The 19,160-nt window shown below is 38.5% G+C and overlaps 1 long non-coding RNA gene across 5 annotated transcripts in view; it reads right to left on the bottom strand.

Annotated features, from left to right (window-relative positions):
* Positions 1 to 19,160, bottom strand: part of LOC138984438 (uncharacterized) — a 70,884-nt gene that overhangs the window by 26,832 nt on the left and 24,892 nt on the right. For 4 of the 5 annotated variants that reach the window (XR_011461729.1, XR_011461731.1, XR_011461728.1 and 1 more), the window contains exons 5-6: positions 8,593 to 8,862; positions 2,033 to 2,328 (exon numbers count right to left, since the gene is read on the bottom strand). This is a non-coding gene — a long non-coding RNA (uncharacterized lncRNA). The remainder of the gene's footprint in view (positions 1 to 2,032; positions 2,329 to 8,592; positions 8,863 to 19,160) is intronic. The other variant, XR_011461730.1, reaches the window with a different exon arrangement.

Here is a 19,160-nt window from a genome sequence, read left to right as displayed (position 1 = left end):
CTTGTATAAAAGGAAGTTCTTTGTCCTCAAAGACTTCGTATTATCTAATGGCAAACTTAACAAAAACACTTTCTTACTTTTCAAGATTCAGGCACCATTTCATCAGTAAAACCTACCTAAGGTGGGTGGCCTTGGCCTGCAGTGGCTTGGGGGTGGGGACTGGGGCAGGGGGTGGGTTCCCAAGGAGAGATTGAGGCGGGTCACGGCAGTGAAAACATCAGTTCCTACCCACTAGACCAGTGGTCCATGACATGGGCCTTTTGGCTTTGCAGAAAAGAATTTCCACAAAGATACAGAAAGTAGTGAAGCATGTGAAGTATTTATTAAGAGGGAAAAGAGTATAGTACGTGTGAATAGACACGAGCACTCAGAGAGACAGTCCCTAAGTTGCACTGTCATGGCAGTTTGGATTAACTTTATGGGATATTTCTTACAGGTTTCCTTCAGCCAGTGGTTTTGACTGGCTGGTTATGTCCATATTTGGTATATCTTAGGGTCCTCCCATGTGTGCACACACATCTCTTAGCCAAGATGGATTTGACCAAAAAGGAGTACGGGTACAGAACATCCTTTGACATAACTCCTCCTTTAACATCCAAGGAGACTTTTCTGTGCATCTGTGGTCGGGGAGTTTGGGCAGGGTCCAGCCTCCTCCCGTAATTATCCTGCTTTTCTCTTCTTGAGAGTTTCAGTTCATAGGGAATGAATCTCCAATTGCTTTACCCCGGTTGCAGGGCTATCTGCCTCCTACTTCAAAACTTTTTGACAGCAAGTTCTCACCCTTCTGAAACAGAAATTGACTGCTCCCTCCCTCAGGCCCTAGTTCATCCTGTACATATTTCTTTCTTAGCACACACAATACACCACAGTACTTGTTTTATTACAACATCTGTCTCCTATAACCAGACCATAAATTCCTTGAAACTCAGGGACTGTATCTTTGGTGCATTTATACTCCTAGTACCTGGAACAGAACCTACACATTGTAGCCAGTAAGTATTTGGTAAATGAATAAATGAATGACAGTCAAAAAGGCACAAGCAAAGTAAATATTATTACATATAAACTTTTATTAATTCAAAATAACTTTAAATATTCTGGCTTCAGATATGCACATTATGTACTTCCTTATATATGTGTGTGTGTGTGTGTGTGTGTGTGTGTGTGCTCATTCAAAAAACTCACATTTTGCAAAATTCATATACATGAAATCAGTAAAGAACAAATATGAAGCTACCTCAGTAGGTAATTTTTCCATCAGCATATAATCCATAAACTCTTCATTTTTATAAGGTAATCCAAAACAAGATACTGATGGACTCTCTCATCAGTTAAGAGCACCAACGAAGACAAAACATTCAGAGTAAATAAATTTTATCTATTTGATAATGAGTCACCATTGTTGAGGTACAAAAGAAACTGAAAGTTGTGATATTTGAATTATCCATGTTAGTTACATAACCCAGGATCACAAACAGAGCTGAGTTTGAGATCTATTGAGATCTGCATATGAATTCTGTGGAACTCCAGGGCACCCAAGTCCCCTAAGTTTGAACAAGAACTAGAGTTCTCTTCTTCAGAACTCTTTGGAAAGGCACTTCCAGGGAGCCTGGCTGTTTACCCTCAGTCAGGAGATAGTCAAAGAACATGCAAATGAAGTGTGGGAGGTAGGAGACCAATTCTTACAGGGGTCTATATACAAGTACCCTTAGCAGATAATCTGGATACCTCTATTTCATTAAGCAAAAGCTGATGGAAATTCCTGTATGTTCTTCCCATTTGCCTCACACCTTCTATTTCCCACTCATTCCTCTTTCCTTCTTGCCTTCCATTCCAAGGTTGATCTCATCCTTTTCCAGTTAAGTTCTGAGACCTTAACTCATAAATTATCTTTCTTCAGTCTTCCTCCTCTTTTCCTCACCTTCCTCCCTACGTATCAAAACACCAAGCTTCTTCTGTCTTGGGGGGAAAAGAGCCCTCCATTGAGTCCTGTTTCTGAACAGCCCAGCGACAAATCCTAAGTCCTTCTTACCTTATCTTCATAAAAGATTTTACTTGCTGCCACAGTTCTCTTCTCCCTTTGGTGGCACAATTTCTTGAGACCTGAGTTTTCTCAGACTTGTATCTTGATACTGCTTTCCTCCCCCAGATTACCAATCATCAACAGACTTGTCAGCTTCAGTTACTCCGACTCAACTCCTGACATTTTGGGCAATAGGGATTATCACACTCGACTGAACATGCTTCTCCCCATCTTCTGCACTCTATCCTCTTCATACTTCTCAATCAGTTCTCAGTTTTCTTCCCTGGAACCTCTTCTTCTTACCTCTAAAAGAGAAGGTAGAAGAACAGTTTAGTTCTTCTAGAACTGTTTAGGACTAAACAGTTTAGTCCTCATCTTGGTCTCACTTGATATACTCTTACTTAGGGATTTCACCTATTATTTCTGTCCTTCATTAACAAAAATCTATTAAGGGCCAACCATGTGACAGGTACTTATCCTTGGAGTTTGCGATTCAGTGATGAACAAGACTGAGAAGGTCCCCATTATCATGAGTTGATATTCTTGTGTACATGTATACTGTAAGGGAAGGGTAGGTAGTGACAAATACTAAACAAATTAAACAGCAAATAAATAGGAAAGTATCAAAATATGGTAACAAAAACTTTGCAATTGAGTCTTGTTAGAGAGGCACTCTGAGCTTAGTTTCCCCAAGGCTGGTATAGGTTAACCCCAGACTATCTAGCTAGGGAGATTGCCAGTTGAGGTTTCTGTGTGAGGCTGAGGGTCATGGCTCGAAGTGAGCCACCCAAGCTGAACTGACCCCAACTCACTGCCAGATTTCAGAGGGGTCTCTAACACCAGAGGTCTTGAGAGCCAAGAAGCATCACTAGGCTCTGACCAAACTAAAGGACAGGAATCCAAAAAGAAGAGCAGCAACTGACAGAGGATATCACCATGGTGACCAGAGGAACCTTGGGACAATACAGAAATCTGAGAATCCTGCCTTCTTCAAGCCAGAAGATCACAGAAGCCACCTCTCCATCATATACTCAGATAACATCTTAGAGAGAAACGCTTAAGAGCAGTTCTACTAAGACATTAAACACTACTGAAACCTGAAAGGAAATGTTTAAATGCTTACACAAGCCTAAGTTTAAAACCTGGCAATTTCCTTGTAGTTTTTGTTACTGTTGTTTGTTCCCTCGTACTACCAATCCCCCAATAACCAGCAAATTGAGACTTGTAGAGGGTGAATCAGAGCAGTGATAGCAAATAAACTTTTCCCTGCAGTTCTGAGTTGTGAAATGGGTAGCCCTATGACATGGCTATGTGTGTCTCTAATTCTGATCTCTTTCTTGAGTTCCAGACCAGGAACAGACACACAGATGTAGAGAACAGACGTGCAGACACAGCAGAGGAAGGAGAAGGTGGAATGAATTAAGAGAGTGGCATCGACATAAACACACTACCATGTATAAAACAGCTAGTGTGAAGCTGCTGTGTAACGCAGCTTGCTGCTCCACAGCGACCTAGAGGGTAGGACAGGGGGATGGGAGGGAGGGAGGCTCATGAGGGAGGGGACAGATGTATACTTACAGCTGATTAGTGCTGTTGTACAGCAGAAACTAAAAACATTGTAAAGCAAGTATCCGCCAATAAAAATAAATAAAATGTATCTGTCTCACCTACAGACCAACTTTTTTCCTAAATCCTTTGCCTCAGTTAAGATGAATTTCTGATCCTCATAATTAATCAGATTGAAAATTTTGGAGTCTCTAAAGTATCACAAGCCTAACCTGAATACTGTTCAGATATAACGTTTATTTATAGTCTCTGCCACTCTGCTAGCTCAGGGCCTCTTTAATTTCATCTAAAAGATTAAAGTCTCTTGACTGGTTTTCCTGGGAACAGGGCATGAGGATAGTCCTGTGGGAATGGAAATAAACTGAGAATCTTTGTATTAACATATTATTAACACCCATCAGAAAGTACTCCACCATGGAAGAGGCACTAACCAACCAAGTATACAGAATACTAACCAGCTGACATCATCCAGCATGTCACTGACCACCTTAGTGCTGGCATAATGGGCTAAGCTGCCAGGGTGGCAGAAACAGCGACTATGAATGGGCCCAACAGTCTGGGCTCCCTCTTACCAAGGCTGATCTAGCTAAGTCCTAAAACAGATTATATAATCTGAAAGAGACCAAAGCTGAACCCCCAGTATAGAACATTTCCCCCAGGAGACCATCAGACAGGGTAAACTGATTACACTGGACCCTTTTCCACTCTGAAAGGGGCAGTGATTCACTTTGACCAGAATCAACACCTATTAAAGGTATGGATTTGCCTTTCCTGACCACAAGTATAAATGTGAACTTGTGACTTAAAAATTTTAAATGATGCACATTTATGACTTTGCCAAAAATAAACTCCCAAACCTAAATTAAAAATAAAATGGAATAAGGAAAGAAGACAGAGACTTAACACCAGTACCTGAGATTTAACAATGTTTCTGGTTCACTTTATATCCTACAGAGCTTTGCTACTGACCAAACAGATGTACTAAAGCAAGGGAGATGTCAATACAGATTGCTTGGTGCACTATTCCTATTACATACCACAACGTTCAGAAGCTGCCAATCGGAGATGGTGATCTGGAATGCTCAAAAAGCATTCTGAAGGCATGGCTGAGGTGATGATACCATGTGAAGATAGGACACCCTCCTCTGGGTTGTAGTTATGCCCTAAATCAGTAAACATTATGCTATCGCATCTGTAAGAAGTAACATACATGTAGGCAAGAAACAAGGGGAAGAAGCAGGAGTGGCCTCCTCAGTCCCAGCGCCCATTTAGAAATTTATATTTCCTTTCCCTGCAATGCTAGGTTCTATGAATCTGGAAGTCCTGTTCTCACCAAGGGACAGAGCCCATTAAACTTTAAGTTACAACTGTCGCCTGGTCACTCCAAGTATCTTGAGCCAAGAAACAAATCTGGCAGGAGTAATTGATCTTGGTCATCAGAAAGAGGTAGGGCTTCTGTCACAAAAGTGCAGGGTATTTTTTATTGCCAGATGACAAACGTATGTTTGTCATATGATGGGCATATATGAAAGGGATCTATCTCTTCATATTCCTTTGTCCAATTTTGACAAATGGACAAATACAACAGTCAGAGCTGGACCATATCAGGTCTAGAGCTCACAGTGCTGAAGATAAAATGCATCACAACTGAACTTCCTCCTCTTCCAATCCCGCTTTGTTCACTCCCTGACAGGTGGTTTTTCAAAAGGCACTCAGCAATAAATCTTTTTGTATGCACTCTCTGCCCTTTTATCACGGCACATTTCTTTGTCATGTTAAAAAAAAAATGCAGGCTCACCTATTTTTCCTGCCCTAGAATCAGCCATTTCTAAAGAATAGGAAGCACTCTACTGCAAAAAAAAACTGGTTAATCTAAGTAAAAGTCTTTCAGATTTTTATTTTGAAAATTTTCAAGCTGAAAGGTTGAAAAAAAAGAATATTTCTTCAGAGCTTATAGTAAACATTTTCTAAGCTGGCCTCTAACCACTAAAGCTGGACCATGTGTATACTGACAACTTCATTACTTAGCACCATTTCCTCTCTTATCTTTCCATTTCCCATAGTCACTGTTCAAATCCTTTTGTTGGTTAGTGTATTTTCTCAAGACCTCTAATATTTGACTCCTCAAACATCTGCACATCTCTCTCCCTGACAGGTGACTGATAACTTAGTCCAGTATAGGATTCACCGATGTAATTCTATCACTAGTTCAGTGACATTATCCTACCATCTTCTAGTCTCCAAAGTTCGATGCAAGAAATTTAGTCTCACTCTCTGTTTTTTTTTTTTTCTTCACAAGTAACTTTTTTTTTCTTTCTGGAACCCAGCAAGATTTTGTTATCCCTGAAACTTAAAAAATGTGCAGGAATACATCTATTAGTTTTCCTTATCAATGCTAATTGAAATTTGGACTGAGGGAAAGGAATAGGGTAATTCTTAAAAATGCAGATCTTCTTTCTAATATGAGTTCTTACAATTTTCTTTTTTTTTTTAACCTTGTAGAACTCCTCCTTGTATCTCCTGAATCTATTAAATTTATGTCTTCTTTTGTTATTTCATTTTGTTTTTAATCTAGGGTTGGTGGGAAGGTATTTTTGGCAAAGCCACACATGTGCATCATTTAAAATTTTATAAGACTTGTTATGAAAAACATTAGGCCTCACACATTTCAGGGGCTTCCCTGGTGGCTCAGACAGTAAAGAATCTGCCTGCAATGCAGGAAACCTGGGTTCGATCCCTGGGTTGAGAAAATCCCCTGGAGAAGGGAATGGCAACCCATGAGAATTCCATGGACAGAGGAGCCTGGCAGGCAACAGTCCATGGGGTGCAAAGAGTCAAACATGATTGAGCAACTTTCAGTTCACTTCACAATCCCACACATTTCAAATTTCTCACCCTAGAAGGCAACTACTTTCAGTTCTTCCTGTTGGTTTCCGGTATTTATCCCTAGTCTCTACATAACATGTTTACAGTCACGTTCTTACTATCAGTTACTGGCTTTACTATCTACCGATAATATTATTAATACAGATGATGAGAATTTAGCTCTTTCACATATAACCACCATTCTCACCCCACCCCACCCCCCCACACACACACCTGGGTTCCCACATTCTTTCAAAATCTTATAAAGTTATGATAAATCAATATCCATTTTCTCTTAGTCTCTCTCCCTCACACAGCTCCCCTAGCCAGCTCTTCTAAAGGTCTGTGGTATCAATACCATAGGATAATACTGCAGGACCCATATCTATTGTTTAGATTAATCTTGTTTATGTTGACCATGTAAATACTATGATAGCTGAATCATGTTTACTATGATTATTTTCTCTAATTAAGAATTATTTTTTTTACTTTTCTATGTTTTAACATTAATTTTTCCTCCTATATTCTCCAGAGCTTGTGTAAATCTCTTCCCAATAGAGTCAAATCCACTGGTTATTTTATTAATTTCATCTTCTTGAAGAAGTCTCTCCTTGAGCTTTCTGACCTGTCACAATCTATATCAACTCATTTTCAGGCCTGCTACAAAGCTATCATTTGATGTGTCTCTTTACCCACACTCAGCAAATTCCTTTGTCTCTTTTATGTTGGATCCTGTTCCCTCAATTTTGTTTTCTTCTTCCTTGATTTACACCAGTATTTTAATGATGCACAGGCTCCAATAATGTCCACAGAAATGATATGTGGAAAATCAACCTCTGAATGTTTTTGTTATAATTTATTTCTCTGTATGAATTTGTTCATAGTTTTTAGATATTCTTCCTCTTGATTTTTCCAATCCACTAATTTGGATTGATCTCCAGAGTGACTCTCCTTAAATTCATCTTCTAAAGTTTAATTTCAGTGATTTTTTTCCTATGTTTATATGCATGATGGTTAATTTCATGCATAAACTTGATTGGCCAAGAAGTACTCACATTAAACATTATTTCTGGGGTTTATGAGGGAGTTTCTGGATAAGATTAGCATTTGAATTGGTAGACTCACTGGAATGCCTTGCCCAGTTGTGGATGGGCACCATCTGATTCGTTGAGGGTCTAAATGGAACAAAAGGTGGAGGAAGGACGTATTTGCTTCTTTTTCCAGCTTCACTGAGCTGAGACACCTCATCTCATCTTCTGCCCTTGAAGTGGAATTTACCTCACTGGCTCCTCTGGTTCTCAGGCCTTTAGGCTCAGACTGAATTACACCACTGCCATTCTCAGGTCTCCAGTTTATAGAGAGTAGATCATGGGATTCCTCAGGTCCTAGAAGTTCTGTTTCTCTGGAGAACCTTGACTGCTACAGATTCTGGTACTGAGAGTGGGATGCTGCCATAACAAATAACTTAAAAAGTGGAAGTGACTTTGCAACTGGTTTACTGGTAGCAGCTGGAAGAGTTTAGAGGTACACACTAGAAATATGAGCATTAAGGCTATTTATGCTAAGGGTTCAGAAAGAAAATAAGAGAGGAAAGAAAACCTCAGTCTTCTTAGAGAATATTTAAGTAACCCTGAGGAGAATGTTGGTAGAAGTATGGACCACAAAAGCCATTATGATAGGTCTCAGAAGGAAATGAGGAACATGTCATTGGAAACTGGAGAAAAAGTGATCCTTATAAAGTGGCAAGGAACTTGACTGAACTGAATTCATGTTCTAGTGTTCTGTGGAAGGTGGAACTTGCAAGTAATTAAATTGGATATTTAGCTGAGGATATCTCTATGCAAAATACTGAAGGAGTGGCCTGGCTCCTCCTGACTACTTATGGCAAAATGTGAAAAGAGAGAAATGATTTGAAGATGGAATTCTTAAGCAAAAAGGAACTATAACTTAAAGATTTGGAAAATTCTCAGCCTACATATATGGCAAAATACAAAAGCATTCCTTGAAGAGAATACTAAAAGTACAATAAAGTCCACAAAGCAAACCATAAGATATACTTAAAAGTAAATATATTACAAGTCACAGTCACTGATCATAATTTAATAATATAAGAAATAATTTTTAAAAGTTTGAAATACCTTAACGATTTGAAAATTAACTCCTGATTAAGGAGAAAAATCACAAACACTCGTGATTGCATGCATGCTAAGTCACTTCAGTCTGTCCAACTCTCTGCAATCCCAGGGAGTGTAGCCCATTAGGCTCCTATGTCCATGGTATTCTCAGGGCAAGAATACTGGAGTAGATTGCCATTTCTTCCTCCAGGGGATCTTCCTGACTTAGGGACAGAACTTGCGTCTCTTGCGTCTTCTGCATTGGCAAGCAGGTTCTTTATCCACTAGCGCCACCTGGTAAGCCCACAAACACTTTAGAAATTAATGAAAAAGTAACTCCATAAAAATCTACAGAACACAGAAAAAGCCATAATTAGATAAAAACTGATGTCCCTAAATCCTTTCATTATGAAGACAAATGAGCACAAGTTCAGAAACATGTTTATCCTAAGTATTTTTTTAAAAAGCACAAAGTTAACTAAAAGAAAATTTGAGGAGTCAACAGATAAAGATAACAGAAATAATCTATGATACAGAAAAACAGTAGAAGAGTTACTAAATAATTCCAAAAGATGCTGTTTTAAAGACTAACAAACAAGATATATACACACACAAACACATACACCATTTATGATCCTGCTTAAAAATGTGAGGACAAAACAAATATTAGCAAGAGTAGAAATAGAAGAAATGTGTGATTTCCTAGAAAATACAAATAAACCAGAGAAAACCAGGTAGAAAACCAACTTGATGAATTACCAAAGAAGGGATTCGAAAGGTGACTATTATTTTAGATAATAATAACACATCCAAAAAAGCTTTAAATCTTAGTCTATCTTTTAGGAACAAATAATTACAATATTATTTAAATTATTTCATATCAAACATAAAGATGAAATGTGCCTTAATTCATTTCATGAAGCCAGCATAACTTTATTACCAGAACTTAATTAAAAAAATTCAAAATGATAAACCATTCTAATTATTTCAGCTACTAAGACTGCATTAAAAAATGACCCTAGTAATTATTGACCTAAGTGCAAAGAAATAGAGGAAAAAAATAGAATGGGAAAGACTAGAGATCTCTTCAAGAAAATTAGAGATATCAAGGGAATATTTCTTGCAAAGATGGGCTCAATAAAGGACAGAAATGGTATGGACCTTACAGAAGCAGAAGATATTAAGAAGAGGTGGCAAGAATACACAGAAGAACTGTACAAAAAAGATCTTCATGACCCAGATAATCACGATGGTGTGATCACTGACCTAGAGCCAGACATCCTGGATGTGAAGTCAAGTGGGCCTTAGAAAGCATCACTATGAACCAAGCTAGTGGAGGTGATGCAATTCCAGTTGAGCTCTTTCAAATCCTGAAAGATGATTCTGTGAAAGTGCTGCACTCAATATGCCAGCAAATTTGGAAAACTCAGCAGTGGCCACAGGACTGGAAAAGGTCAGTTTTCATTCCAATCCCAAAGAAAGGCAATGCCATAGAATGTTCAAACTACAACACAATTGACTCATCTCACACGCTAGTAAAGTACTGTTCAAAATTCTCCAAGCCAGGCTTCAGCAGTACGTGAACCATGAACTTCCAGATGTTCAAGCTGGTTTTAGAAAATGCAGAGGAACCAAAGATCAAATTGCCAACATCCGCTGGATCATCAAACAACCAAGAAGAGTTCCAGAAAAACATCTACTTCCGTTTTATTGACTATGCCAGTCTTTAACTGTGTAGATCACAACCAACTGTGGAAAATTCTGAAAGAGATGGGAATACCAGACCACTGATCTGCCTCTTGAGAAATCTGTATGCATGTCAGGAAGCAATAGTTAGAACTGTCATGGAACAACGGACTGGTTCCAAATAGGAAAAGGAGTACATCAAGGCTGTATATTGTCACCCTGCTTATTTAACTTATATGCAGAGTACATCATGTGAAATGTCAGGATGGATGAATCACAAGCTGGAATCAAAACTGCTCAGAGAAATATCAAGAACTTCACATATGCAGATGACAGCACTTCAAGGCAAATAAGATGGGGGAAATGTGGAAACAGTGACAGATTTTAATTTCTTGGGCTCCAAAATCAATGTGGATGATGACTGCAGCCATGAAATTAAAAGATGCCTACTCCTTGGAAGAACAGCTATGACAAACTTAGGCAGTGTATTAAAAAGCAGACATTACTTTGCCAACAAAGGTCTGTATAGTCAAAGCTATGGTCAAAGCTATTTTCCAGTAGTCATATATGGATGGATGTGAGAGTTGGACCATAAAGAAGGCTGAGTGCCAAAGAATTGACACTTTCGAACTGTGGTGTTGGAGAAGACCTTTGAGAGTCCCTTGTACAGCAGGGAGATCAAACTAGTCAATCCTAAAGGAAATCAACCCTAAATACTCATTGGAAGGACTGATGCTGAAACTGAAGCTTCAATAATTTGGCCACCTGATGCAAAGAGCTGACTCATTGGAAAAGACCTTGATGCTGGGGAAAATTGAGGGCAAGAAGAGAAGGGGGCGACAGAGGATGAGATGGCTGGATGGCATCACTGTCTCAATGGACATGAGTTTGAGCAAACTGAGGGCAATAGTGATGGATAGAGAAGCCTAGCATGCTGCAATTCATGGGGTCAAAAAGAGTCGGACATGACTTGGTGACTGAACAACAACAAGGGATTGGGATAGGGCAGGTGAAAAGACAAAGCACAGAGGATTTTTAAGGGCTTCAATAGTGGATACATGTCAATTCGTAGGATTGCAGAGAGTGAGACACAATTTGCAACTGAACAACAACATAGAATATACAAAAGAGTGAAACCTTCTGTAAACTATAAACCAGGGGTGATAATGATGCATCAATGTTCAGGTTCATCGATTTTACCAAAGGTGCTATTCAGGTGTATACGAGAGGGACAGGGGGTATGTGGGAATTCTCTGTGCTCTCTGCTGAATTTTGTTGTGAACCTAAAACTTCTCTAAAAATAAAATCTTTTAACTGTGTAGATTTCTTGTGAATCAATTTATAATCCACTCCATCAGACAAAAATCACACTCATAAATTGCAGTATATGTCCTTGAGCTTTCTCTAGGTATCCTGAGAGACAATTCTGTTAAAATTCTTAGAGGACATTTTCGTTTAGTAAAGATGTATGAGGCATGGTATATCCTCAAGATAGACTTCTTGCCTTGGTGAGGCATGACATTAAATTTCCTGAGGCCTTATCAAAGAGTGTCACAATCACTCCTTGGTTTCATAGTTAAACCATGTGAATCTAGAGTAAATCACAATACTCTAGATTTAATCTCTTTCCATAAGATTTTTCTTAATTTGGAAATTGTCTGCCACCTGGAGAAACTAGAAAAAAAAGAGTTTTATTTTCAAACTCAGGAAGTTCTGGTTCCTTTAACAATTCTTTCCTTAGCTTCTCTCTCTTAGTCTAATTGGACTACTATTAATGAAATGGCCAGAGGCTTGGTGGCTCATAAACCACAAAAATTAATTTCTCACAGCTGTGGAGGCTGGAAGTCCAAGATCAGTGTGCCAGCATGGTTAGGTTCTGGTGAAGGCCAGAACGTTCCGGGGGGCAGACTGCCACCTTCTCACTGTGTTATCTCATGGTGGAAAGGGCTAGGGAGCTCTGCATGGTCTCTTATTCTTGAGGGCTCCACCATTCAGAATTAAGGACTTCCCTAAGTACCTCCCCGTTTCCTAACACCTTCACACTGGTCATCAGCACATGAATTTTGAGGGATACAAGCCATCACACCACAGCACTTCCTCCTGTCAAGTTTACTATAAGCAGCAAGAAACAGCCAGACAACACCTGTGAATTTGTGTAATTCATTATAACCATTTTCTCTTTTCCACATTACCATAAGTGACAATGTTGCTAAACCTTCTGCTATTACGTAACAAGGATCTTTTCTCCTGCTCTCAATGACACTTCCTCACTTTCCTTTAAACCTTCACTGAAATCCTCCTTGACCGTTCGGCTTCCACTAACACTCTCTTCAATGTCCTCCCACCTTCTGCCCACTGTCTAGTCCTATCTAGTTTAGCTTCAGTCACCACTACATTTTGAGGTTTCTGTCACATGGCAACCACCTCCAAATACCAAAATCTAACTCAGTTTCTATGACTGCAAAACAAATTACCCCCAAATTTAGTAGCTTAAAAGAACAACATTTGCTCAAGAATCTGAAATTTGTGCAGGGCTTGGTGGGGATAATTCATTTCTGCTCCATTCAAGGGAGACATAAACGACAAAGAACTACAGATGCTATGATAGATGTTGTAAAGAACAGATGAGGAGCACAAAGAATGCTATGCTAAGTCGCTTCAGTCGTGTCCGACTCTGTGTGACCCCATAGACGGCAGCACACCAGGCTCCCCCGTCCCTGGGATTCTCCAGGCAAGAACACTGGAGTGGGTTGCCATTTCCTTCTCCAATGCATGAAAGTGAAAAGAGAAAGTGAAGTCGCTCAGTCGTGTCCGACTCCTAGTGACCCCATGGACTGCAGCCTACCAGGCTCCTCCATCCATGGGATTTTCCAGGCAAGTGTACTGGAGTGGGGTGCCATTGCCTTGTCCGGAGCACAAAGGAGGCAGTAGTTAATTCTACCTGGGAAATCACAGAAATAAGTAACCCCTGAACCAAAGTTGGGCACTGACATGAAGAGGAGCAGGTATCAAACAGTGGGTTATATTTGGGAAACCACTATATTGGTATGAGTAAGTCCATTAAGGTAGGAGAGCAGGAAGGAAGTAATTAGTGAGAGTTGAGGCTAAAAGCAAGGCTGAGAACACCCGATGTTTCTACAGGAGTAAGCAAGAGGCCTAGGGTCAAACCAGGTGTAACACTACCACGGGGAACAGCTGCAGCTGGGAATTACTGGGGACTCTAAAGAACTACAACTGCTAAAGGCAGGCCCCTATGATGACAGCCAACAAGAAGTCATCCAAGAGGCACTGTCACAGAGAGGTTGTCAGAAGGTGTCACTTCAGTGGTATCTGAGAGAAAAGCTACCAGGAAGAAAAGCAAGAAAAGGTCAGGCTGGGGTTCCCTGCACATTCTATATTTCTAATTTACACACCCCACCTTTACCTTGGGGAGAGAGAAGGTTTTCCCCAGTATCTACTTGACAGTCAGAGGTGGTAGTGATCATGAGAATATCAACACAATTTCTCTCCAGAAAATCTTCAGAAACTCAGTGAGGGCCTGCGGTTGTTAATACAGGCCAGATTATTCTCTCAGGTTCATGGGAAAAGCATAAACCTGGAAAAGAAGACTGTGTTCTCTCAGATGCTCTCTCCTCTCTTCTGCTCTTCCTCCCTCTCCCGGTCTGTTTCCCTTTCCCTCCCCTCTCTTCTCTCTCTCTCTCCAACTTCACCTACTAGATTTCTATATAACCACAGGTAAATCTCTTATTTCAAGCCCACTAGAAACCAATAGCATGAACTCTATGGAATCCTGACTCCCTATTATATGTTTTCTCTTTAGAAGAATATTTTTAAAAGAAGTGAAGTTTTTATTTGCCAGTGACACTTTCTGGAACAGAATTGAGAACAACATTCAGATAAAAGATTATTACTCTGTAAAATAAACACTATCTTACCAAGCCTTCCTTTCCTAACAGATACAAAATCTTAACTGCGCTTTCTATGCCTAAAGGAGTCATGATGACAACTGAAGATGCTGTCAGTTCTTACAGCTCAAGTGGACAAGGATTATAGTGGAAATTTCAAACAGAATCACTAGTGCAACAACTGGAGCCACTCAGATAAGTAGATATGTATGAAGAATGAGGTAGGAAATAATGTCTCCTATAAACTGACAAAACATGAGCATTACTTCTAGTATCCTAAATCTCACTTATGCTTGAAAACAAGCGTACATCAAACTTAAATAGAACCTGATCAGATGAAAAAAACATTTTTTAAGATTTAGATTCAGGCAGTTGTAGCAGGAGTTGGTGGATCTCTTTTTTATTATTTCAACACTGATATGACTCAGTTATTTACTTGCATTTCCTGATTCTTGCTCCTATAACCAACTGCCTATATCAATGTAACTTCTGCTTAAATTAAAAAAAAAAAAGAAAAAGTTTCATTAACCAGCAAATGACCATTTCCCTTATGCCAGCAGTGCCTTCGTGGCAGCACCTCATAGGCCCTGGCTGGCTACAGCTGGAGGGATGGAGTACTAAGTCCAACCATCACCAGTCAGCTGTTGATGAGCTGGACAAGTCCCGTGGCACTGCATTGAGCCACATCTGCAAGGACTGCCTAGAACTGCTTCCCCAGCAAGAACTGTGACCATAACAAGCTCTACACAGATCAGGTAATATCGTGCTCTAAAACCTATAGGCACTAATATGCTCTGTTCTCAGCTCTGAGAACTCAGCCCAAAGTCCTATTTATCAATTTGCTACTGCAGTCTACTTTGAAATTTACATTATCTTTTAATTATTTATTTTAGCAGCTCTATTTAATAGCCCTTTTCAAAGAAAAATCTTTAGGCAAAATCTTATAGACAGTTGGACAGCAGAAATATTCATGTTCTTTTGATTATGCAGTAGTTTCTTTATCCCAAAATTGTTCCCAGAGAAACCTCAATGCACCCAAAAGACTTCACACACACACAAAAAATTTCCCCATTCTACTGAAAAGAAAATAAGTCAAGGTAATTTTCCTTTGTTCAGAAAACACTGGAAGGTCTTGTATCTACAACAGGTACCATTTGGACAAGTAGATTAGAATCTTGTATAATATTCTCAAGAGTGAGCAAATGTATTTATTTGGCTATTGCCAAAAGGAGACATATGCAAAAAATGAATAAATAAATAAATAAAGGCAATTGTGTCTGGGTAGTGATCCAGATAGGAGTTAGGGGGAAAGAAGAGAACACTGCAAAATATGACACTGGTGACTGGTGATAAAGGCCACTCTCCATTATACAGATTAAAGATTCTCCAAATTTTCTGCAAAACTTCCATAAGACACCTTACAGAACTGCAACATTCATTTCAGACTCAAGTGGTCTGATGACAAAAAGGATGCTAAACTTAAGACCTGAAACTATACAAGTCCTAGAAGAAAACATAGGGTAACAGCTCCTTGATATTGGATGTGACCATGATTTTATGGATATGATACCAAAAGCATAAGCAACAAAAGCAAGAATAAATGGGATTACATCAAACTAAAAAGCTCCTTCACAGTGAAAGAAAAAATATAAACAAAATATTTACCAAATATTTCTTGAATCTGGGCTGGTTTTATGACTTATTTTGGTCAAAAGGGTCCAACAGAGTGACAGTGTTAATTTCTCAGCCAGTTCAAAGTGTATAGTTCAGAAGTGTTTCCAGTACTGCTTACCTCACTTAGATCCTTGCATCTGTCATGTAAACAAGTCTAGGTTAGCCTGATGATAGGATGAGAGACACACAAGGCTCACTGCCCCCATGACCTCAGTCAAGAGTTCATCATCCTTATAAAGAATGCTGAAAACATTCTGAAAGGACTAGAAAATAAAGGCAAAGGTATTTCCTAGAACATACAGCAAAAAGAAAGAGGAAAATATGGAACAAATGATATAAAAAATGGAATATAAATCTAAAAGATTCAATGTCAGATAAACAGAAGTTCCAGACAGAGAAAATCAAGAAAATATAGAGGAGGAAATAATTAAATAGAAGCAAATTTCAGAGAACTTAAGTAAAATGCAAGTCTTTATATTGAAAAGCTATATACCAAACACCAATCAAATGAATAAAAATAAGATCCTTATTTAGATACATTCTTGAAACTTATTCTTTAGTATAAGGCATATATGAAAAATATTTTAAAAGCTTCTGGAAGGTAAGAAATAAGCAGCATTCAGGCTTCTTGGTAACAACACAAACTGCTTGAAGGCAATGTGCTTCGCCTTCAAAGTTCTGAAGAAAAAATGTTTGTAACTTTGAACTTAAAATTCTATACCCACAGCTCCATCAACTATAAAGATCAGGCAAAAACACTCTCACACACAGATCAACCCTAAAATTTGTTATTAAGCAATGTTCTGAAGACATCAAGGATGCAGTTCAGCAAAATGAAGTGAGAGACAAAACATAGGATCTAAGAAATAGAATATCTAGTCCAATGACACAGAAAGGAAAGATCCAGAATGACAACCACGTGGCAGACCTAGAGAATAACAAATCTCACACTAAAACAAAAGCCTCTAAAAAGACTGTCTCCAAGAAGAAAGTGGATTCTTAAAACTAAGTATGACAGAGAAACCAGATTATTTTGAGAATATAATGAAGGTATTTTATTCTTATATCATTTAGAAGAAAAAAACAGTAATTCTAAATTCTAGAGAGGAAAAAAAGCTATATATGAAAGTCAAAGATGCAGCTATAAAGAAAACTGAACTATTATATAATTTTGAGAAATGTATGTAGTAGAAGAAAAAAAGTAATCTATTTGACCGTGATCCTAGAAATATTCTCTTTAGGGTCATGATTTTGGACACAGAGACAAAAAAAATGTAATAATAGTATAAGCTATTTGGTTCTGCATTATATAATCATAGTAAGTTAAACGTTGTTTACTGAGGTTTTTTAATTTAAACTAACTTTTAAACAAGCTTTTAATTTAAAGCTTGATTTATAGAAAAGTTATCAAGATAGTACAGAGTTCCCATATACCAGTTTCCCATATTATTAACATCTTACTTTATAAGCCTGGCAGGCTACAGTCCATCAGGTTGCAAACAGACATGACTGAGCAACTAATACTTTCATTTCTTCACACTACACATTTAACGTGGATTTCACTAATTTCTCCCTAATGTCCTTTCTGTTCCAGATCCCATTCAGGATATCATATTTAGTGATCATGTTTTCCCACCTTTTTCTGGAGACAGTTTCTAAAGACCTTACTTTTGATGATCTTAACAGTCAGCTACTATGTTCATTGTAGCATTTCCCCATGCTTATCTCCAATCTCCCTTTCCAATGGTGAGAAACCTGGCTATCAGCCACCATACTTTTACACACTCATTCATTCCCAGTACACTTGTATAGTGGTTTCAGAATTATTTGCACCCCTGTGAGAAACAACTTTATCAATGACAGCACAGTGTTTATGTATACTTTTGTCTTTAATGTTACATATTCTGAGTCAAAACATTCTTTTCCAAAGTTATTCACATCAAGCATTTTTTTACCCATTCCTTCAGTGAGACTATGTCATATACATTTCTAAAATATTTGTTAGATTCTTTTATTACTCTGCATTCCATTTTGGGATCCCTCAAACTCCTGGTTGATTTTTTTAATCTGCATACATTAACTTTTTATGCTATAGAGTTCTATGAATTTTAAAGAATATGTACCATCGTATGTCCACCACAACAGTTTAGTTCATCACCCTAAAAACTCCCGTTTCCCCAAGTCAAACACTCCCCCTTCCTCAAACCTCTGACAGCCACTGATCTGCTTTCCATCCCTATAGTTTTGCCCTTTCTAAAAGGCCATGTGAATGGTATCATTTCGTATGTAGCCTTTTCAGTCTCCAGCTTCTTTAATTCAGCAAAATGCATTTAAGATGCATTCATATTGTAGCATTCAGTACAGTTCAGTCACTCAGTCATGTCCAACTTCTTGCGACCTCATGGACTGCAGCAGGCCAGGCTTCACTGTCCATCACCAACTCTTACAGCTTACACCAACTCAAACTCACGTCCACTGAGTCTGTGATGCCATCCAACCATCTCCTCCTCTGTCGTCCCTTTCTCCTCCTGCCTTCAATCTTTCCCAGCATCAGGGTCTTTTCCAATGAGTCAGTTCTTCACATTAGGTGGCCAAAGTATTGGAGTTTTACATACTCACTGAATGAGTATTCATATTCATATTCCATACTTGTTGAATATACAAAATAAGTTGCAGCATTAATCTATAGTTATTCCTGCTTTTCATACCCATTGTATAGCTGTACCATCCTTTAATTATCTGTTTACCTATTACTGAAGAATTTCTTGGTTGCTTCCACTTTTTTGATGATTATGAAAAAAAGACAGCAGTTGTGAATAAAGCACACATAGGTTTTTGTATGTAAATACATTTTCAAATCCACTTGCTAAATACCTAGGAGTGCAATGCTAGGTCATATGACAAGTCTGTGTTTAATTTTATAAGAAATTGCTGAATGTCTTCCAAAGCGGCTACACCCTTGTGCATTCTACCAGCACACATGAGAGCACCAGCATTTGGTACTCCCAATTTTTTGGATTTTAACCATTCTAATCAATGTAGCTCCTCACTGTTTCACTCACTTCCCTAGTGAAAAATAATATTGACTATCTTCATATGGTTTTTGGCATCCATAAATCTTGTTTAAAGTGTCTACTCAGATCTTCTGTCCAGTTTTAAAATAATTGACTGTTTCACTGGTGAGCTTTAAAAATCTGTTATATATCCAAGACATACATTTTTTTTTTAGATATGTGATTTGCAAACATTTTCTCCTAGGTATAATCAGACTTTTCATTGTCTTAACGTATCTCCTATAAAGCAAAAGTTGTTAATTTTGATAAAGTC

The sequence above is a fragment of the Bos mutus genome, chromosome 21 (assembly GCF_027580195.1).
Source record: "Bos mutus isolate GX-2022 chromosome 21, NWIPB_WYAK_1.1, whole genome shotgun sequence".
NCBI lineage: Eukaryota > Metazoa > Chordata > Mammalia > Artiodactyla > Bovidae > Bos > Bos mutus.
The sequence above is the reverse complement of the archived record's forward strand: the minus strand, read 5'-3'. Positions and strand labels throughout refer to the sequence as shown.